Raw genomic sequence first — 23,253 nt, 5'->3', positions numbered from 1 at the left:
CCAAGGTGAAACAGAGGAGACCTAGCCCATTTCAGCAGGGGTGGAGGAGGCGCAGCATGGCTCAGCTCAGGGATTTATGTTCCAGTCCCAGGCCCGGTTTGAGGAAATGGTAAAGCAGATGGTGGCACAGGTAGGGGGATGGAGGGGGAAGGGATAGGTCAGGGATGACGAGCATGGGAGTAGGGGGAAGAAAGGCCACTCTCAGTGGCTCCCTGTCAGACAAACGCTTTGACATCTATAAATATCCAGGCAGCGGCAGTTATCAGCTAGTATAATTTAAAAAAGCATTAAAAACAGTTCAGGAAGCCCGGCCTCTTTTTCCTCTTTTACTATCTACGGTAAATCTTTGATAGACTTTTGAAAAAAGAGCCCAAAGTTTCTACCAGTACAGTATCATTGTTGTCATCATCATGTCAACAATTTATTTTTGATTTGATAAAAAGTTATCGTGTCATTGGATAGGAAGCATCCCCAAATAATGACATTTGATCAAGAATAAGAACTAATCAGCACTGCCCTTTATGATATAAAGCAGATGAAAAATTTGGGATTAGTGTATGGCCTTCATGAGTCTGGAAAACCATACTCCACTGGAAAGTTCTCTCTAGGTTAAAGATTGGAAACAATTGCAAAAAAAAAAAAGTTCTGCTGGAAGCAGTTGAGAGGCAGTGTGACAGGAGAAACAGGATGATAGGATGAGGATATTGAATTAGATCTTTCCTCCACCCTTTTTGAATTTCAAAAACTGCAAATATTCATTTCATATATATAAATCCAATGGCAGGAAAGTTTTTGTTTGCAGATACTGCAATTACAAATTTGCTCTTGGGTAAAGTTTTTGATGCCTGACCAATGTCTCTGCTGGAATATCCTGCCACACTTGATGCAGCGATGTGACTTTTCTCCTGTATGGACTCTGATGAATTATGAAATCAGCTAGCAGAATAAACATTCTATTACACTTATCACAACAATATGGTTTCTCTCTGGTGTGGATTTTCTGATGCCCGATGAGGGAGGAGAGCTGGTTGAACTTTTTCCCACACTCAGTGCAGCTGTGAGGTGTCTTACCTGAGTGGATCTGCCAGTGTCTGTAAAGGTGAGAGAGCTGGTTAAACCTCCTGCCACATTCATCACAGTGATAAGGCCTTTCTTCTGAGTGGTGCCTGGTTAAAGCAGAAGAAGCAATGAACCTTTTCCCACATTCAGGGCAGCCATATGGCCACTGACCCACATGGATCCTCTTGTGCACTGTAAGCGCTGAGAGATGACTGAAACATTTCTGGCAGGAATTGCAGTGATAAAGTCTTTTTCCTGTGTGGATTCTCTGATGGCTAATCAGATGAGCCCACTGGCTAAAGGTTTCCCCACACTCAGTGCAGGAGTGAGGTTTCTCACCAGTGTGAATCCTCTGATGCCGTGTGAGGTGTGAAAACTGGTTAAACGTTGCTCCGCACTCAGCACAGCGGAAGGGTTTCTCTTCCATATGAACGTGCCGGTGCTTAGCTAGATCTGATGACAATTGAAGCACTTGCCACATTCAGCACAAGGATGGGGTTTTTCCCCAGTGTGGACCCTCTGATGCCGTGTGAGGTGCGACATTTAAATGAAACTCTTGGGGCACTGGCCACAGTGGTAAGGTTTCTCTCCTGAATGTGTTTTCAAGTGCTTGGCTAGGCCTGATGGACGGGTGAATCTTTTTCCACACTGGGCACAAGCAAGAGGTCTCTCTTTTCTATGAATGCCACCATGAGCTTTGAGTTCTTCTTCTCCCTGAAAATGCTGCCCAACTCTTCGCAAAAATTTGGCACCTGTTGAAAGAGAGAAAGGAAAGCCAGACATGATTCAATGGCAAAAGATCCAGTGAGAAAATGTAAAAAAAATTTAAATATCTCCAAGGTGCTTTTTCAAAAGGCAACTGGACTGTCTTTTCCTTGAGGAAGAAAAAAATGTTTTGCTTTTCATCCATCCCCACCATCACAACCGATTAAGCATTTTGGATGGGAAGCAAAATGTTTTCTTCTTCCTCAATGAAAAACCAGTCCAGTTGCCTTTTGAAAAAGCGCTTTTGTCATAACTGTGACTTGGATGACTGAAAATGTCCACAGACAAATATCTATATAATTTTAAAATATTATAAATTAATTCTGTTCCTCGAAAAAGGATACTTGAAGCTTAACATAACAACATTGGCAAAGTAGATTTATTTAATGTCACTTAGCAAATCAAATTCTATAAAATGTGATATGTAATATTAAGTACACTGTAAGCAGACTACTGCCCTATTAGAATTGTTTTTAGTGAGATGCCTTGCATTGAACTTTTACAAACTCAAACTCATTTGAATTTCTCAACCCTGTCTATTAAAGCACACCACAATCCCACATATGAACTTTAAAAAATGGCTAGAGGTTGCAAAGTAATCTTTATGTGACTTCTGTTATTTGACTTGGTAATACCTAAATTACTACTCCAGGAATCACATTTTTTTTAAAAAGTTAGTATATTGGACAATTTGTCTATGATTTTTTTTTAAAAAAAATAAGACAGGTAAATGTGAAAATAAAGGGAAGGGGGAGGATATGTCCTGCAGAAAATCAGTTGATTTTGCCTATGTTTGTGGAGTATTTGAAAAGCAAGAATTACAATAGGCTATTATGTAGTTATCAATAAGAAGCCTATGAGAAAGAGGTTCTGGTAAGAGAACATGCACAGCTATTACAAATGTTACCCGATATGCCAGCATTTCCATTATTTTGCTGCCTGGATTCCTTATAGATGGACTTTGGCCTGATGTTTGCTGGAGGTTGTTGTGTCATAGAGCCATTGGTGATTCCCATTGGTGATCCCTTCACCTGAAACCACAACAACTATTATGTTGATAGCAACATGAAAAAAAAAAATACTACAGAAGCTAAGGGAGCCCTCTCGATCCCTTGATTATGAACCTTAGAAATTCTGCAAATTCTAGCACTACTCCTTTGAAGAATCAGGAAAAAATATCATAACTATCAAAATCTAGACAACCACTAGAATCTTTTTGGGAATCTTTCCTGCCATTTAATGATCATCTCAATTTTTGAAGTCCATTTATACCAGCCTAATAAGAGATGCGTCTTGCCATTTTATACAATGTAAGAGCTAATCTTAAATTAGCTGACAGTCTCTGGATTACAACAGAAAGCATGGCTAACTTTCCATAGGCAGTAAACTAGTCTCACACAAACTAAAGCAGACAGCTAGATGTGACTTAATCCAAGACAGGTAGAAGCATGGCACCTTGGCCTGGCTATTGTTCATGTCATTACAGATAGTCCTTGACTTACAACAGTTCATTTCAGAGGTGGCTTGGGAGTTCATGGCTTCCATGACGGCCATGGACCTGACCCAGTTAGTTCAAGGCCCAACTCACATAGGGGGACACACTCTGGACCTGATTTTTGTCTCTGGTCAGTGGTTGAATGATCTTGGTAGAGGGGACCTAGATATTAAACCCTTGTCATGGACAGATCATTCGCTCCTCCAACTAGACTTTCCTACCGCCGTCCCCCGCCGCAAGGAGACGGAGCCAACTAGATGGTTCCGTCCCAGGCGCCTGATGGAACCCGAAAGGTTCCTGACGGAGCTTGGGCCGTGCCCTGAGACCCTAACACACGACTCGACTGAAGAGCTGGTGGCCGCCTGGGAAAGGGCGGCCGCTGGAGCTTTGGACTGCGTCGTGCCTTTGCGGCCTCTGACCCGATGCCGATCTCAACTGGCTCCTTGGTTCTCTGAGGAGCTGAGAGAGATGAAGCGTCGGAAAAGACGCCTAGAGAGCATTTGGAGGACTAGTCAATCCGATTCCGACCGGACACAGGTGAGGTCTTATATCAAGACCTACCTAGTGGTGATAAAAGCGGCAAAGTCTAACCACTTTTCCGCTCTTATCGCATCTGCAGAGAACCGCCCAGCCGCCTTGTTTAGGGTGACCCACTCCCTCCTCCGGGGGGGGGAGTGCGGGAAGATCCCTTGCAGGGTCGCGCTGAGGATTTTGTGCAATTCCTGCACGATAAAATCGCTCGGATTCGGGATGGCTTGGACTCCGACTGGATGAGTCCACGGGAGGAGACGAGGGCAGGTCTTGAGAATGTTACCTGGGAGGAGTTTGATCCTGTGACTCCCGAGGATGTGGACAGGGTTCTGGGTAAGATTAGTGCCGCCACGTGTTTATTGGACCCGTGTCCCTCCTGGTTGGTGCTGGCCTCCCGGGAGGTTACACGAGGCTGGCTCCAGGGGATTATAAGTGCTTCTCTGAGTGAGGGTGCCTTTCCTGCCGCCTTGAAAGAGGCGGTAGTGAGGCCCCTCCTCAAGAAGCCTTCCCTGGACCCGGCTGAATTAGCCAACTATCGTCCAGTCTCCAACCTTCATTTTGTGGCGAAGGTTGTTGAGAGCGTGGTGGCACGACAACTTCCCCGGCACCTGGATGAAGCTATCTATCTGGACCCGTACCAGTCGGGCTTCAGGCAGGGGTACAGCACTGAAACGGCATTGGTCGCGTTGGTGGATGATCTCTGGAGGGCTCGGGACAGGGGCTGCTCCTCTGTCCTAGTCCTATTAGACCTCTCGGCGGCTTTTGATACCATCGACCATGGTATCATGCTGCAGCGGTTGAGGGGGTTAGGAATAGGGGGCACTGTTTTGCGGTGGTTCTCCTCCTTCCTCTCCGACCGCTCGCAGTTTCTGTTGGCAGGGGGACAGAGGTCGACCTCGAGGCATCTCGCATGGGGAGTGCCGCAAGGGTCAGTCCTCTCGCCTCTCCTGTTCAACATTTATGTGAAGCCGCTGGGTGAGATCATCCGTGGTTTTGGGGTGAAGTGTCATCTGTACGCTGACGATACTCAGCTGTACATTTCCACCCCAGACCACCCCAACGATGCCCTTGATGTGATGTCCCGCTGCCTGGAGGCCGTGCGGGCCTGGATGGGGAGGAACAGGCTCAGACTCAACCCCTCCAAGACCGAGTGGCTGTGGCTTCCGGCGCCCTGATATAGTCAGCAGGTGCCATCGCTGACTATTGGGGGTGAATCCTTGCCCCCCACAGAGAGGGCTCGCAATCTGGGTGTCCTCCTGGATGCACGGCTGTCTTTAGAAAAGCACATGACAGCCGTGGCCAGGGGGGCCTTTTATCAGGTTCGCCTGATTCGCCAGTTGCAGCCCTTTCTGGATCGGGACGCCTTGCGCACGGTCACTCACGCCCTTGTCACCTCCCGGTTGGACTATTGTAATGCTCTCTACATGGGGCTCCCCTTGAAGAGCACTCGGAGGCTCCAACTGGTCCAGAATGCGGCCGCGCGGGTGGTTATGGGTGCAACCCGTTGCGCCCATGTGACACCCTTCCTGCGCGAGCTGCACTGGCTCCCAGTGGTCTTCCGGGTGCGATTCAAGGTGTTGGTTACCACCTTTAAAGCGCTCCATGGCATAGGACCCGGGTACCTTCGAGACCGACTTCTGCCACCAATAGCCTCCCACCGACCAGTCCGCTCCCACAGAGAGGGTCTCCTCCGGGTGCCATCAGCCAAGTTATGTCGGCTGGCGACACCCAGGGGGAGAGCCTTCTCTGTGGGAGCCCCAGCCCTGTGGAATGAACTGCCCCCCGAAATACGAAAGATTTCCGACCTCCGGGTGTTTCGCTGCGCTCTGAAGACCCTGTTGTTCCGCCAGGCAGGGCTATTAACATAACGTTTTAAATTGGGGTATTTTAAATTTCTGGGATTTTAATTGGAGCCTAATTATTTAATGATTTTAAATTTTAAATTGTTGTCATGTTTTTTGTGTTTTTAAATAGGCTGTACACCGCCCTGAGTCCTTCGGGAGAAGGGCGGTATAGAAATAAAATTATTTATTATTTATTTATTTATTTAATGACTGCTCAAAGTTGCAATGGCACTGAAAAAGGTGACTTGTGACTATTTTTCACATACAACCTTTGAAGCATCCCCATGCTCATATGATCAAAATTCAGATGCTTGGCAACTGGTTCATACTTACGACCATTGCTGTGTCCCAAAGTCATGAGATCACCTTTTGCAAGGTCAATTGGGAAACAAATTCACTTAACAACCAGATTACTAATTTATCAACTGTAGTGATTAACAACTGTGGCAAGAAAGGTCATAAAATGGGGAAAAGCTCACTTAATAAATGTTTAATTTAACAACAGAAATTTTGGGCCCGTAAATCGAAGACTATCTGTACTTGCAAACTTAGCAGGGAACACTAGTGGCAGCTTCATTATAGCTGAATCTTTTGATACTGCCTTCTCATAGCAAAACTCTACAACCTTCTTCAAAGTGTGAGCTTAAAAAAACTCTATATATAGTTGCTGGGTAACCAATGGAAGCACTTCCTTGAGGGCATATATGTATTATGCAACCACAAAATTCACCTCTCTGTCTCTTCTATATTATTTCAGTGTACCAACTAGACATGAAGAAATAGCAAATCTTAAGAAACCACACAGAATAAACAAACTCTTCATCTTTCAGTAAATTTGAGGATCACATGTAGATTCATTTTCAGATTCAGTGCTCATAGGTAATAGCACATACGTCTCTGAGTGCATAAAATTTTTACTTATGATTGGTTAACCCATGGTTGGCAAACCACATCCGAGAGGGTAACCTCCAGGCTAGAGGTGGTAATGGAAATACCACCATATAAAAGATACATCTTTACTCTTCTTATTCCCCTGCCATGATAATTTCCCCTTCTGTCCATTTCATTTCATTTTGTTTTGTTTTATTTCATTTCATTTTATTGGAATGATTATTCCAGCAAATTCATTTCCTGCAAATTAAAAAAAAAATGCATGTCAGTCAGCTACACTCCCAAAAGGTGCATAATATATTAGGATCCCTGGATATTCATCTCAAACTCTAATGAATTGTAGAATCTTTTCAAAAAGATGGGTTAAAGGACCTGACCTGCTTTTCCCCTTCTTGCTGTCTTAGGAGAAAACCTCCACCAAGCCCACAGCCTAAGTGCAGGTCTCTGGCCACATTCCCAAATTTTATTTTGGATTTCCTTTGGCAGGATTGTCAAGAATTGCTCCAAAATCAGCATCTCCAGGATGTATTCCTTTGTCCAGCTTTCAGGCTGCAACCACCAATGGCACAATTCTTGTAAATGGCTACAAGCTTCACGGGGTCCCCTGGCTTCCAGGAACTGGAACCGATGGAAGTACTGATGCTGCAACTCCACATTTGTAGATTCTTCTTATAGAAGGAAACATTTATCTTTTCACAAGTGAACCTTTCATCAGCTTCAGGACTCTTAAAGACATGCTGAGTTTCTCCATTGAGATTTATCATAAGTTTGGCCATGTCCTCACTTCGTGACCATTGACAAGCATTGACTGCTCATTCAAATGCAGACAGCTCATCCCAGGATGGTGACTCCGACAGTTGAGAATTTGCCCAGTTTGAGTGAGAGGTCTTTATTGTTTTCAGAAATTCTTGCCATTGGAGATCTTTATGGAGAGGCATTCCCTCTTGTCTTTCAGTCCTACCATGCTTGGGTGAGGCATGGTAGGATTAAAAACTCATTGATTATCCCATTCTGAATGCCCCAATATTTTCTTGCCCCTTTACCTGAGTCAAGATTTGGATCTTCCATTTTTTTTCTTTGTGTGGATTGTTCACAAGGGCAGATAGATTGGAAGAGTGAATCTTATAGATTTTCTTGGGATTTCAGTTCTTTTATCTCTTTCTTTTGTAACATCTGTTCCATATAAAATCCATCAGCTTCCCTTCTTTTGTTCCTGCGCCACATCTTTTGTTCCTGCGCCAGTTAGTTTCAATTTTAATAGTTGCATTATATTTCTTCTTTCTTTATCAAATCACTCATAGACAGAATAGGAATCTACAAAATCCAAAAGTCCATAGTTATTTTCAAAATAATCCAAAGCAAGTAGCAAGTCAGAATATTTCTTTTTCAAGCAGAAGGCGAGTCTCTACAATACCCACACTTTCACTTAATCACAGCAATCTCCATTTTGTATTCATTATATAACCATCCGTTTGTCTCTCTTCTTTTAACTTTTAAAGGTGTTAAATCCATAGTTATCGCTTTTTGCTTTTTGCTTTTTCCAAGGATCAAATCAATTCCAATTTAAAGAAAAACCCAATTTTCTAGTATATTAATAATCAATTCTACCAAGTCAGCCTGTACCAAGGCAGATTCCTTAATGGGTCTTTGTCTCCTCTTGTTACTTTGCCAGATCTTCATGCCCCACAAATTACACCCGCTATTTAAAGCTAGGGGTCTTATTGGTAAAAGTCCCTACTCAAGTGTTGTTCCCCACCATGGTTGGTATCACTCACCTGACTTCAAAGTATCTCATTCTTTCTTCTTTCCTCCTGCACAATTCTTTTCCCGGTTTGTTGCGGCTTTGTGGCAGCTGCCATGGCTGCTGCCTCCTGCCGCCGACTCAGAGGGTTCCCTCTGGCCTCCGAGGAACTTGCCTGTTCCTCTCAGCCATCCGAGGCGCCTCTCTTCTTCCCCTGTCCCTGCAAGACGGGTTCAGTCCAAAGACCCATCAGCGGTGGTTCGTCAGTCGGGGTTTTTGCAGGACTCATGAGAGCCCGTTATTTCCTCGACTGCATCGCTGCAACATCAAACCGGAAGTTTTCAGTTCTTTTATCTGTTTGATATTGGCCTTACCGTGGATCAAGTCCACATCCCCTGAAGCCCCAGAACTTGGATCATTAACCACCATACACAGTATAGCAATCTTCCATTCTGAGAAACTCAACTTGTTCTGAAAAAGAGAAAGAAGCAGAAAGAACCTAGAAATCTTTGCACAGAAATTCAACAAAAATAATTTCCTGTTATGCAACTCTTGCTCCAGTTGTTGGCTGAAGCTATAGTGTCACAAAATATTTACCAAAATCGTGACTTCTTGTAGAAAATAGTAACTGAATGTTGGAAAATCAAGGCAACAGAAGGCAAATTTGATGAGTGAAAAAATATATTCTAGGATCTTGATGTGGAAAATTAAATACCGAAGACCAGAAATTGAATTTGGAAGACTTATAATATTAGAAAATTCAAACAATTGAAAAAGCCTGTGATAAAAAGCCTGTGAGCTTTGTAAAAGGAATTCCACAAAATGTGTTGGATTACATTTCCCTGAATTGCAGTTTCCAGAAAATGTAATATAGCAAACTGGAGGTATTTACCTGCAGCATTACTTTATGCTTTAAATATTCAAAATGAATGAAATACATACCGAGCAACAGCTGTGCTGTGATCAAGAACTAAAGGAGAAATTATTCAGGACAACTGTGCTTTTTCCTGAGAGGGTTGCACAAATCTTAGGAAATGAGATTTCTTGAAGCAGTTGCATGTACAGATGCAGCATATCTGCTCAAAATTACCTTTTCCATTTAAATCCAGATTTTAGTCCAAAGACTGCAGCTTTACTAAACAATTTGTGGAAAATCATAGCAATGCAGTTAATCCGTGACTTACAACCATTCATGTAACAATTGTTCAAAATTACAATGGCACTGAAAAAAGTGGTTTAAAACTGGTCCTCACACTCATGACCATCATTCCCATAGTCATATGATTAAAACTCGAACGCTTGGCACCTGGCATGTATTTTCAAAAGTCATAAGAGCATACCTGGGTCATAAGATCACCATTTACAATCTTGCCAGCTGGCTTCCAACAAGCAAAATCAAATGGGGAAGCTGGATCCATTTAATGATATGATTGACTTAACAACAGCAGTGATTTGCTTAACAAATAAGGTAAGTCGTAAAATCAGGTACGATTGCCTTAACAATTGCCTTGCTTAGCAATGGAAATCCTGGTCCCAGTTGTAGTTGTAAGTCGAGGACTACTATATAAGTCCATAAGCCATCTGTCTGCCTGCTTGTTTTAGGGTGAGAGAGATGGCTTTGGTATTCTCCCAGATATGAAAACATGACTTGGTGTTCCTTCTGTCCTCTGAGACTGCTCATGTGCTTTTAGGCTTTCTTCATAACTTTAAAGACAAACTGTTGCAGTGCTGATATGCACGTAGTCCGGTATCTTCCCATAAGCAATGTGACAGCAGGACATGTGGCCATGAATAATCTAATGTTCTGCTGATGAAAGTGCCTTGTCATGATATTATTCTAAGCAAATTCAGCAGTGTGGGGGTAGTGTTTGCTTACTTGCTAATACTTTCATATTCTCAAAGAGGATTCACACAAGCATGTGCATAATTTTATCTGCAATTCTTTTCCCTGAAACTGCATTGAATACTGGCTTACTTTGGAGCAGATATACATGACATTGGTATTTTCTGGATTTTTAAAGAAAGGAAGGCAAACAGAATATCAATAAAGTACAGTACACATGCTGTCCAGCCTCTTCTTAAGTCTCCAGTAACGGAGCTCTCACAACTTCTGAAGGCAAGCTGTTCCACTGTTTAATGCATACAAACACCCCCCCCAGATATTTGATCTGAGGGGAAATTTGCTCAAGGAATGTATACATTTAAAGCAATGCTGTTTATTGCAATTCATTGACAAAATAGCCAGAGAATATTTCTAGTTCTTCCCAAATGAAGAATGGGAGAAACCTACCTCACTGAATAAACTAAAGACTGTGAAGGACTTGTTCAAGTTTTTTAGCTCTTTGTCTGTTTGTTATAGAATTATTAGGACCATGGAAGCTTTAGTGGAAAGGATATTGGTTTTTCCACATATTTCTCCCAAATGCTGAGGGTCATCTTAATAGACTTGTCTTATTCTTGGACTCATCTTCCCGCTTAACAAAACATGCATCCAGAACTTCCCTCAAATTGCACCGATGCACCTGCAAATCCATTACTGACTCACCTCTTAGCTCACCTTGGAGAATTCTTTTGCCAGATCTGTGATTTTGGTGTTGCTGGGGGCACAATGGATGGGATCAGAACTGCCTCTGAAAGAGAGGAAGCTCTCTACCGAATTCTGTCCATTTGTCCCCCGTCCCCGTTTTCTCTCTCTCTCCACAAGCAGTTGCCAGCTTTAGGACCCATAAAGCTCCACTCATTTAATCCTCTGTAGTTTCTTTCAGAGGACTCTCCTGGTTATAAGCTCTGTGATTCAAGGCAAGTCTCATTCAGACAGTTCAATTGTCTGGTACTGCCATCAGGATGATTCGGAGTCCTTATTCTGCAGTCAGTTGCATTGATTTTGTAGTAATACACTCATAAATAAGAGTATGCAGATTGCAGACCTAGTGGCAAGTATAATCTCTTGTGCTTGTATTCCATTTTCAGTTTGCTATCTCAAAGCTACCAAAAATGCTTGCCCAACTCACATCTCATTATGCCATAATGTGGTTTATTTGATTTTGGCTCAGTGTGTTGTGTGAACCTAGACAATAGTGGCTTATCTAACAAATAGTTAAGTAAATCATAATACACACACACACACACACACACACACACACACACACACACATCTTGATTTGTTCAATTACAACAGTAGTTAATTTGATAGTCTACAGATATTTAGGACCAATCTTGTGCCACTGCTTATGATTTATGGCAAAACTGAAGTCCTAAAAAAGGTACCAGATTCTTACTGTACAAATTTATATAATCTTGTAAAATTTGACATATTTAGAATACTATGTCTTCTTATTCTTTGTATAATTCAAAAATGTGCATAATAAGAAAAGGCCCCTCCCAGTCATGCGACCCACAATGGCCTCTGTGCAGCATGACCATAGAGAGACATAGTGGACATTTCTAATATGCTACACATATGGGAGGAGAAAAAGCAGAATATATTTCCAACATTCTCTTACAAAATTAGTCATTTTGTCAACAAGGTGAAGGACAAAAGATGAGACTGGCACTCTGAGAGGGAGAGACAGTGGTGATTCTTTTTACTTACTTGCTTTGCTCGGAAAATTGAAGAGCTAAATATAGCTTTCATTACTAACAGAATAAAAGAATAATAGAATTGGAAGAGACCTTGGAGGTCTTCTAGTCCAACCCTTGCTCAGGCAGGAAACCCTATACTATTTCAGACAAATTGTTGTCCAATCTCTTCAAAAAAACTTCCAGTGTTGGAGCATGCACAATTTCTAGAGGCAAGTTGTTCCACTGATTAATTGTTCTGTCAGGAAATGTCTCCTTAGTTTAGATTGCTTCTTTCCTTGATTAATTTCCACCCATTGCTTCTTGTCCTACCCTCAGGTGCTTTGGAGAACAGCTTGACTCCCTCTTCTTTGTGGCAACCCCTGAGATATTGAAACACTGCTATCATGTCACCCCTAGTCCTTCTTTTCATCAAACTAGACATGCCCAATTCCAGCAATCATTTTTTAAATATGTTTTAGTTTCCAGTCCCCTAATCATCTTGGTTGCTCTTCTCTGCACTCTGGAATTTCCAGAGTCTCAACATCTTTTTTTTAGATCGTGGTTATATTGTGGCAACTATTTTTTTCCCTCCATGTTATTAGGAGACCCTCATTTCTCCCTCTTTGTAAAAACAAAAGTACAACAGGACAAATAAGGAAAATGGAGAAAAAGAATACAAATCCATTTTTTTCTGATGTGTGTTCCCTTTTGAGTGATGGCACTTTTTAGTTAACTGACAAGTACAATCTGAAATATAGAAGAGAGTCCTTCTCCTTCTCAATTCAGTGGAATACATATATATATATATATATATATATTGATATATATTGGCTAGTTTACGGGTCCCCAAACTTGTCAGCTTTAAGACTTGTGGACTTCAGTTCCCAGAATTCTCCAGCCAGCTATGCTGTTGAAGTCCGCAAGTCTTAAAGCTGCCAAGTTTGAAGACCTCTGGGCTAGTTTATATTTGCAGTTGAAACTGGAGGGCTGAAATTACCGGTAGTTATTAGATGAAGATATTTATATACAAAAAGCATTGTTTTTTTTTTTTCCAAATTAGAGCCTCATCCATATTAAGGTAACTACAGTAGTGGCCAAAATTATGGAAACCTTTTGGGAAAAATGTATTTTTGATGTTTGATGGCTATTAACACAACTTTTTTTGGAGTTTCAAGATAATCATATTCCACTGAATGACCTGGGAATAGCCCAGACCTTAACCCAATTGAAAATCTATGGAGCTGACTAAAGAAACTTGTTAGTCAGAAGTGACCCAGCAATAAAACCCAGTTAATAGAAACAATCATTCAATCTTGGTTTCACATTATAACAGCTGCAGAACTAAAAAACTTGGTTCGCTCCAGGAGAAGACTTTGTAAGGCCGTAATTCATGCTAAAGGTTACCCAACTAAGTATTAACTGATGTAATAATTTTTGTATATCTTGTTTTTTCTATGGTGATAATTTTTGTATATCTCATTTTTTCTATGTGTTTCACTTTTCTTTATACCGTAACTGCTATTCTAATAGTAAATCCTTCATAAAAGTTATTGCATTACATTCTTGATTAAATTATCTTTCCATTGATATATAATTTTATGGTACTTCTCCAAAAAAAAAAGTGTTATTAGTTAGTTTTAGAAAATATACTTTTCCCAAAAGGTTTCCACAATTTTGGTCACTACTGTACCTTCTTAGCTTATGGCCTAATAAAAACATCACCATTGTACATGATAAACAGAAACTCTAGTGACACATCTTCCTCTATTTTCCCTCCTCCAAACTGACAAAATAATGCCTTGCTGAGCTTCTGCTTGTTATGGCAAAGAAGCCACAAGGGAAGGAATACTGAAAAGGTATAAAACCGAATTTTGCTGCAACCCCCTTCCCCACAATACACATATAGCAATGCAAATTACAACTACAATTCTTCTGTATGGGATTTCCTTCAATAGCTGAGCTGAAAAACTTGAAAGAATCACCTGTAGTTTCTTGCAGTCTGATCTTGGCTGGGGCTCTCATTCACACATTCTTCTCTCATCACCTACGAGTTAATTACCTCCTATGAAAGTAAACCTTGCAGGAAAACCACTTCATTTGATTTAATTCACACATTCTTCTCGCATCACTTACGAGTAGATGACCTCCTATGAAAGTAAACCTTGCAGAAAAACCACTTCATTTGATTTTAATAACTTTAATTGCTGCTTGGAAAAAAACACACATCTGCCCTATCGATTTGAAATACGACAACAGTTAAACCAAGTGTGAACTCCCAGCCCTAGAGAGGGTCAGGAAACTGGGTATGAGCGAAAAGGGGATGCTTTAGTGCAGGACACCCTTCCTGCTCCTCTACCCAGGATCAAAACTTGGAATTTGAATTTTAATAAGATTGGTCTCTCCGGGGTAGCGGATCGGCTGCAGCTGGGCTTTGTTGAAAGCAAGCAGTGAGTGGAAATTGGGGTGGGGGGTTGAGTAGGTGAACAGAACTGAGAAGCCGTGCTGCAAAAAAATCGAGGGGACAAACATCTGAAGGAGGTAAAAGGCTGGTGGGCAAAGTGGAAAATTCAGGGAATTTTTATATAATTTTATAACCCGGTCTCCTCTGACGATCTGGCTTCCGTAGTATCTTGTGCCAGACTCTAGTCACAATAGTAATGATTGATTGATAGGATCTAGCGGGCCAACAGGTTTCAAGCGATCACTTTTATATTATATGGTATTAAAACTGTTTTTCCTGAGCAATGAGCATGGTTAAGCGTGAAGCTTTAAAAGGGGGTGAAATGAAAGAAGATTCAAGACCATTTTGTCAGCTTTGCAACTATCTCAAATCTTTCAGGCCCAGTCCTGTTCTATATACTGCTGCTTTTAATGTCCTGTGAGTTTGATTCTGATGCCGATTCTAAGCCAAAAGTGGTTGTCTTTTGCCTCCTCTTTTATACAACTCTGCCTCTTCTAGTTTTCCTTCCTTTAATAGTAGGAAATGAAAACAGGATCTAGCTGAGCAGAAGATACCTTGGGAAGGCCCTTCAGCTATTGTGTCTTAAGATTTTAGGGAAATGAGCGAAAAACTCTGATTGCTTCATTTAAAAAAAAATGTTTTTGTACTTTTTCAATCTATACCCACATGAAGTTTCCTCTTTATATGTATAGAGCAAGGGGATTGTAATAGCAGCATTTACACCAGATCAACTTTAAATATGTGTTCAGTATGTTGAAAGCAAATACTGGTGCCTTTGAGGGAAAGGCTGTCCATGCCCATCAGCCCTTGCTTTTGGGAAGTTGGCAGAAGCCTGCAGCCCAAACTCCTACATTCCTTGGGAGAAGATGGTGATCTGCTATGCATTAGAATCAGGAGGGCTGACTATATATGTGTGGGTCAGACAGAGAAGGCTTGAAAGTTGCCTTTTTCCAATGTATATTTTATATTTAAATGGAGGGGCCACAAATTGGAGTGTATGTGTTTTAACGTTTTAATGTCTTCTTTTAACTTTTTTTTTTAAATTTGATTTATATGCCGCCCTTCTCCAGAGACTCAGGGTGGCTTACAATGTGTTAAGCAATAGCCTTCATACTTTTGTATATTTATACAAAGTCAGCTTATTGCCCCAACAAACTGGGTCCTCATTTAACCTACCTTAGAAAGGATGGAAGGCTGAGTCAGCCTTGAGCCTGGTAAGTTTCGAACCTGCAGTAATTGCAGGCAGCTGTGTTAATAACAGGGTGCATTAAACCACTGTACTACCAAGGCTCATCAACTTTTGTATGGGATATTGTTGCTTTATTTTATTTTCTGTTGTAAGCTGCCCAGAATCCCTTGGGAGTTGGGCGGCATAGAAATGCGACAAAATAAATAAATAAATAAATTCATCAAGAGGTGATATAGATTTATCAGTGTGGATTTTATAGAATTTAAGGATTTAAGAGGTGGCTTGGGGAGTAGAAACCTGGGATAGGGAGGGAAGGGAATTCCTGATTTTCTGTAGAATGTGTTTAATTCCTGAGCCGATTAAAGGCTTGGTTTTGTCCACTCTGGACTCACACAACATTTCTGTTCTCCCTTTCCCCAAAAGAGGTTCTCCTTCTCCTTGTGGCATCAGCTATTTCTTGATTAAAATCTTTGCCATTGCATTTTTAATGCCTGCTTTAAAAAAAAAAAACTTTGTTTCAGTTAAGAATTTAATATCTCATCTTTTTATAATTGTGATGATAATTATAATTTGTGTCAGAAGAAGTGACTTAATTCTTGAACTGCTGGCATCATTTGTTTCATCTTTTATTTCAATGATGGTTTGCAGAATATACTATAAAAGCCTTGTTTATGCATTATGGCTTGTTCAGCCCTAAATTTATAAGCCATAGTGGATGGTTAGTTTATCAGATGAGTTAAAATTCCAAATAAGCCAACCTTACAGCTTAGTATAATGAAGTTACGCTTTACTTAAACTGTTCAATGCTTGTATAGATATGGGTTTGAAGGAGAACGAGAGAAAAAACTAAAAGTTTTGGGAAGTTGTTGGGTATTAATGTAAGTTCCTTTTTGTCAGGAGGACACAGCTTCCTTCAGTTTAAGCATCACAGTAACCCCTCCCCCTTCGAAATGCTGTATCTAAAAGCAGACAGGAAAGGACCCATTTTACAGACAATTCAGGCATTTTAATGCAATGTTTCTCAACCATGACACCTTGAAGATGTGTGGACTTCAACTTCCAGTATATATATTCAGGAGCACTTTTCTTGCTTGAGGTCCCTTGACTTCAGATTTAACTGCTTTGTAAGCTGCCACTTCTGGGTTAATAAGAAGACATCTTCATCCATTTTACAAAGTAGGAATTGTGCAGTGGTATGATGTCTTTCTTTTACTTATTTGACATTCCATGTATGAATTTGGAGAATGTATGTATGTATGAAACTTTTTGTTGAGAGAAATTCAGCCTCTAAGCCTCCAGGTGGACAGAGGTGGACTTCCTTCTGAGGAACCCAACTCTATGTGACATTTTTTTTCAAGATGGAAAAAGAGGCCCAAGAAAGGTCTGTGTCAAAAGGGCCTGATGGACCAGGAAGAAACACTGTTTCAATACATTCTAGTAGTGCTCCAGATCTGTTCCAGTGGGCCATATCAACAGAGGAAGGGATTCCTTACAGCCTCAAAGGTCAGTGGCAAGAATATTTGAAAACAGTCCCACATCCAATCTCAGGATGGGAAGCCTCACAGTTGCCAGATCTGACCTTGTGGGATGACCTGACTATCTTTGATCATGTAGTTGGTGCCTGTCAGTGGCCTCAAGAAGAGGTGAGCAACCTCCTGCCCACTCTTAGGGCTGAAACCCAGCAGATCTTAAGTAATCTGAATGCCAAAGGGGACAGTAGGAGGATTAAAAAACTTCCATGAGCAACAATTCAAGTACCACTGAGATTCAGTGGCAGTGCTTCTGCCACTTCTGTTATCAGCAGGCCGAGGGACCCCGTGAGGTCTGTAGCCAGTTGCGGGAACTCTGCCACTGCTGGATGGAACTAGAGAGCCACACAAAGGAACAGATCCTGGAGCTGTTAATTCTGGAGCAGTTTCTGACAGTTTTGCCAAAGAGAATCCAAAGCCAGGTCTGAGAACGGGGTCCAGAGACTTGTACCCAGGCTGTTGCCTTGGCAGAGGGGTTTCTTTTGCACCAGCAGGAGAATTTGGAAAGTGAGCCACAGGTGAGGAGATTTATTGTATAAATTGTGTAGAAAACAGGGGTAATCTATACTTCAGAGAGATAAAATACCAATTATGTTGCATAAAAAGCCAACTCATGTTAGCAGCAAACATGTATACAACTTTCAGTTTGTGATGGCTGAGCTCACACAATAAGCTAAATCTCAAGATGGATTAACAGTATAAAATTACAGGTAATCTTTGATTTATGACCACAATGGAGGCGATAATTTATGTTGTTAAGCAAGGCAGTTGCTAAGTGAGTCATGCCAATTTTATAACTTTTTTTGTCATGGTTGTTAAGCAAATCACAGCAATTGTTAAGTGAATCATCTGGTTATTAAGTGAATCTGGCTTTCCCCATTAACTTTGCTTGTCAGAAGCTGGCTGGGAAGGTAGCAAGTGGTGATCCTATGACCCCAGGACATTACAACTGTTATAAATATATGTTAGTTGCCAAGCACCCGTATTTTGATCATATAACCATGAATATGTTGTATCAGTAGTAATTGCGAGGACCAGTCATAAGTCACCTTTTTCAGTGTGATTGCAACTTTGAATGGTTACTGAACGAATTATTGTAAGTCAAAGACTACCTATACTGAGTTCATGTACAGCTATGCTCAAACTAACCTTATGATGACTTAATGGATGCTAAGGCAATGATTAGGATGCCAGAATATGCAAAGCTTATGAACCTTACCCATTTTTAGTGCATTGTTCCAAACCAAAAACTTATTTATCCAGGCAGGAGTGTTCACACACATACACACACACACACACACACACACACACACACACACGAAAGCTGTCCTCCATATTGGTCTTGTGAATCATATTATGCAAACAATCTGTAGAACATTTTGTATAGCAGGTTGTTCAATCATATTAGTCTGTGGGGTTGCTAAGAGTTGACACCAATTTATTGACACACCATCATGGAATGCTTCCCCACTATCATCACTTGTACACATAGACCACATTCTGAAGTGTTAAGCTTCAGAAACAATTACATAGTTGAGTTTTTTCAGAGAACCTCAGCTTTCCTATTCCCCATGTTTGGAACCTTCTGGGTTTCAACATGTAACTCTTCTAACTACAAGAAACCTCTTGAAGAAACAAGGTGAGAAAAGACTACTGCCTTTACCTTTGGTGTTAGCATATTTGGCCATGGGGCACATTGATGTGCGTATTGCTTAATGCAAATTAACCAAGGGAAGTCTGTTTTTAGACATGGTGCACTGAACTCTGCAGATCCCTTTGGAGTTATGCAAGAGGAATTATAATTCAGTCTAGCTATTCAGAAGCACACACACAGCATTCCATACTATTTTCTCAGTAGCAATGAGATTCAAGTCTCATTTCCTTTTGCTCTCATAATGCTTACTAGAATCAATGACAAAAATCTTCTGTAGAATAGCTGGGAGGAAAAGAAGGTTGAATCTTCATTTCCAGCGATCCTTAACAAAACTGTGATTTTTGGCACTCACTTGAAAGTGCCCCCAAAATAGATAGGTCTCCTGGGATTTGAGAGCAGGTAGATTATCTAACAACATTTTTCTTGGTGGCTCTTGTACATCCTGTTCTACCTGAAGATTTATATATTTTAATGGGAAGCAATGCAGTCCCTCCATACTATTTCTACTGTAATTAGTCATGCATACCATGATGCCTCAGAATGCCTGTTATGTATTTTCAAAATTCCAAATACCCAGATGAAAAATTCCAAATAGGACCAGAAAGTTTGAAACTTTGGGCCTAGCCTTGCAGTCTAATCATGAAGATTTTTTTGGACATCAGGTTGGGCAACTTGCAGGCACAAGCAGTAGCCTCTGGTGCCATGATAGCAGCAAAAAATTCCAGCTGATTTTTTAAGAAGATGGTGTAAAGCTTAAGAAAAAAAATTAAGTATGCCAAGACTCCATAGGATTGTAGTACAATAAGTACCATTGGGGTGGATATCTATTATTTTATGTATATATAGCCTTAAAAAGTAGGAAAGGGGAACAAAATCCTAACTCTTCTGAAATCATTATGTTACTTTCCTTTACCTTGTGACCCACTTTTGATCTCCTCCCCTCCGAAAAGGACAAAAACCCTTGATGCTTTGACCAAATATGTAAAACTTAAGGTTAATGCCAATGAGTTTGCAGGTGTTAGTCCCTTCATTACTGCCCATATACAAAATGTTCAGAAACACCTAAACAATGTTCTGTATCATAGCTAATGTTTTAATGCATGACTTCTTATCTGCAGCTGTTTTCATTTCTGTTGGCTTTATCTGTTGGTATGATATCATTTTGCTAAAAATTGTTTTTGGAAAAAGGGGCTTGGATATTAACTTACAGTGTCATTTCAGGAGTCTGACTCATTTCAAGAGGCAGCTGTAAATCTCTCCGAAGGCCAGCAGGCTGTGTCAGGTGCCAGACAAAGGCTTCTTGCCAAGGAAGTCAAGAAACATGATAATGGGAAAGCAAGCTTGTTAGGTAAGCCTTTAATTTGCAAGTGGTGATAGTCTTGTTCTATTCAGCTCAATGTAAGGTCATATGGTCAGGCCATGGATTATTCTAGATTGCAATATTCTGAAAAGGACATTGAAAATGCTGGAAATCAGGCCAGCTTCACTCTTGAGGTGTCCCTTTCATACTTTGGATGGGCCTTTCTATAAAAGTTCACTCTCAAAACATTTTGAAATTACATTTTGCAAATTCCTAGCTGTATTTCAAAAGAAGAGGATATCTACAGCAAAGTTAGAAATTGCAACCTGTGAAACCCTTTTTGGTAACTCCTGGTATCGTACACTTCTGACTTTTGCTTTTTCTCTGGGTTGGAGCAAAAAGATACCCAAGTAAGTCCAAAGTAGGAAAACTAAATTAAAATCCCAGCCTGTGCTATAAGCATCATATAAGGTAAGATTATATTTGAATCAAACTTGATACCTAGTAAACATCATGCACTTAGTTGTGTATTTTTTGAAATGATACAGAATAGGTTGACACTGCCTTTTTACAAGGCTTGTTTTTACATTTAGCCTATGGTGTGGGGATTTCTCAATTTTCCATCCAAATAATATAGGTAATCCTTAATTTATGACCAAAATGGAGCCCGACATATTCATTGATAGACAAGACAGTTGTTAAGTGAGTTTTGCCCCATTTTAGCACCTTTCTTGCAATAGCTATTAACTGATTCACTGCAGTTGTTAAGTTAGTAACACAATTGTTAAGTGAATCTGGCCTCCGCATTGACTTTGCTTGTCAAAAGGTTGCAAAAGGTGATTACGTGACCCTACCATCATAAATACATCCAGTTGCCAAGCATCCAAATTTTGATCATGCGACTATGGGAATGTTGCAATGGTCATAAATGTAAAAAACATTCATAAGTCATTTTTTTCCATACTGTTGTAACATTGTAAGATCAGCTAAGGTCAGCTAGTTGCTGATAGCCATCCATGTATAAAAAGGAGGCAAACCTTCCAATTCTACATGTTGTCCTGCCAGTTGCAGCCTCTGATCCTCCATTACCCCCAAAATACCAAGTTTTATAGTTCCTAAGCACCAAAAAGTTATTATTCTCTGCTGTACAACATGTAGTCTGGCTTATCTTTGGAATCTTCTAAGCAACTCATTTAGACTAAACTGTAAGATCCCGTGTTACATAGGTGTGGAATATCCAAAGATGGTGTGGGTAGAAAATAACTTTTAACAGATTGGGATATCTTTTCAGTGTTTTCAAAATCTTGATCACATCAGTGCATTTAGTAATAACGTCTGAAATTCTTTCTGCACTATCTCATAGGTTCCAGAGTCACAAACAGAGGAGCAGGAGCTATTCAGAATCAAGAGATCAAAGACGAGGGGACACATAGTACTTTGCAAGGGACTCTCAAAAAGAAGAAACCCCACAACTGTATTGACTGTAGGAAATGTTTTGTGAGGCTATCAGACTTGGCAAAACATGACAATACACAGGTGCCAAGCCTTTTCACTGCATGGAATGTGGGATAAGATTTAGTCAATTGTCCCACCTGACTAGACATCAGAAAATTCACACAGGGGAAAAACCACACACATGCACTGAATGTGGTGCATCATTTGGCCAGGGAGCATCGCTGGTTAGTCATCAGAGAGTCCACTCTGGAGAACAGCCTTATCATTGTTCTAATTGCCAACAGTACTTCAGCCATCAGTCAGCACTTAAAGTGCATGAACGTATCCACATGGGCCAGAAATCTTATATCTGCCTAGAATGTGGGAAAAGATTTGTTTCTTGTTCTACCCTCAAAATACACAAACGGATCCATACAGGAGAAAAACCATTTTCCTGTGCTGAGTGTGGGAAACGATTGATGCAGTGTTCTAACCTGATTTCATACCAACGTACACACTCTGGGGAAAAAAAGAAGATTCAGTTATCCATCGGACCTCACCCGGCACCATAAAATTCACACGGGAGAAAAACCATTTCCTTGTGATGAGTGTGAGAGGAGATTCACTAGGTTTTCAGATATCCTTATACATCGGAGAATCCATATTGGGGAGCGCCGATATCGCTGCCTAGAATGTGGGAGGAAATTCCGTCAGAAAAGTGCATTGGTAACACACCAGAGAATCCACATGAAAGAGACAGCAGCAGGAAATATCAAACATTCACACAAAAATAATGAATTGGAAATCTGCGACACCGAAGAAAAGGCATGCATTCCAGAAGAAACAGGAGTAAAATGCTTCAAAGGTGAAGGAGCTCACCTCAACTTATCTTCCTGACTTCAGGTCCATCCCTTTCTCATGATCTTCTTAGGGAAGAAAGTCTATAGAGAATGTGAAGAGTTCATGTATTGTTCCTTCAATCACTTCTATTCCTCCTCCAGTGCTGATTTTTTCAGGAACATTGCTGGACTTTGTCCCTAGTTTTAGGATTAGCCTGGAATATTACTGTAGTAGAAGTTGGAATATTCTGCTTTGGTTTTTCTCTTGGTATTTAGATGTTATCTGCATCAATTCATTGGGTGTTGGGGCAATGTTTATTCACGCAACAATGACTGGAAAAAGAAATCGAGCCCTGGTTCCTTGCTTCCTTCTTATTTTTAGTTTGAAAGGATGATAAGTACCCTGGTAAGAAGAAAGTTCTTGTTTCACTGATTTTGTCAGATAGAAAAAGGCTTTCATATCTGATTTTTTCCAAAGTTGAGCCAGAGCATAAGACTTCAGGAAAGATCATATTATTGAGGATAATTTGTGCCATCATATTTTATAAAATAGAGATAGGAATATGTCCATAAAAAATTGTAAAGTAGACATCACATTTCAATTCAAAATAAATACGTACAGAAGAGAAAAATGTGAAGCTTTTTATGTTTCAAAGGCAGCACAAGAGCTAATCTGGCAAGGGCTGAGGGTAGACACGAGGACTCTGGCGTGTGAACTTACTTCTTAAATCCAATCTCTAGTTTAGCTGTTGGTTGAATATAAAGAAGTGAAGGATTGAGATATTAGCTTTATCTACAGGGTAATTCATATCAAGGAGTTTGGAGGTTAGGAAAATACGTCATGCAGAAATTTGCACATTTTTCATCATGTATGTTTCATGTCTTAAATTTTGTGAAGTTTATCTTCTAGGTCACTGAGGTGATTGTATATGGAAGTAATTGGAGATGTGAACATTGTTT

At 40.6% G+C, this 23,253-nt stretch overlaps 2 pseudogenes across 1 annotated transcript; one reads left to right on the top strand and one right to left on the bottom strand.

Annotated features, from left to right (window-relative positions):
- Nucleotides 1-386: 386 nt before the first annotated feature.
- Nucleotides 387-7,653, bottom strand: LOC117668989 (uncharacterized; annotated as a pseudogene).
- Nucleotides 7,654-16,895: 9,242 nt separating this feature from the next.
- On the top strand, nucleotides 16,896-22,925 carry LOC117668993 (uncharacterized; annotated as a pseudogene). Its single transcript, XR_004592343.2, has 3 exons — nucleotides 16,896-17,584; nucleotides 19,942-20,068; nucleotides 21,384-22,925. The product of XR_004592343.2 is annotated as an uncharacterized LOC117668993 (transcript).
- The last annotated feature ends 328 nt before the right edge of the window (nucleotides 22,926-23,253 follow it).

Source organism: Pantherophis guttatus, chromosome 4 (genome assembly GCF_059756535.1).
Source record: "Pantherophis guttatus breed Tessera chromosome 4, ASM5975653v1, whole genome shotgun sequence".
NCBI lineage: Eukaryota > Metazoa > Chordata > Lepidosauria > Squamata > Colubridae > Pantherophis > Pantherophis guttatus.
This window is presented reverse-complemented; position numbering and strand designations above follow the sequence as displayed.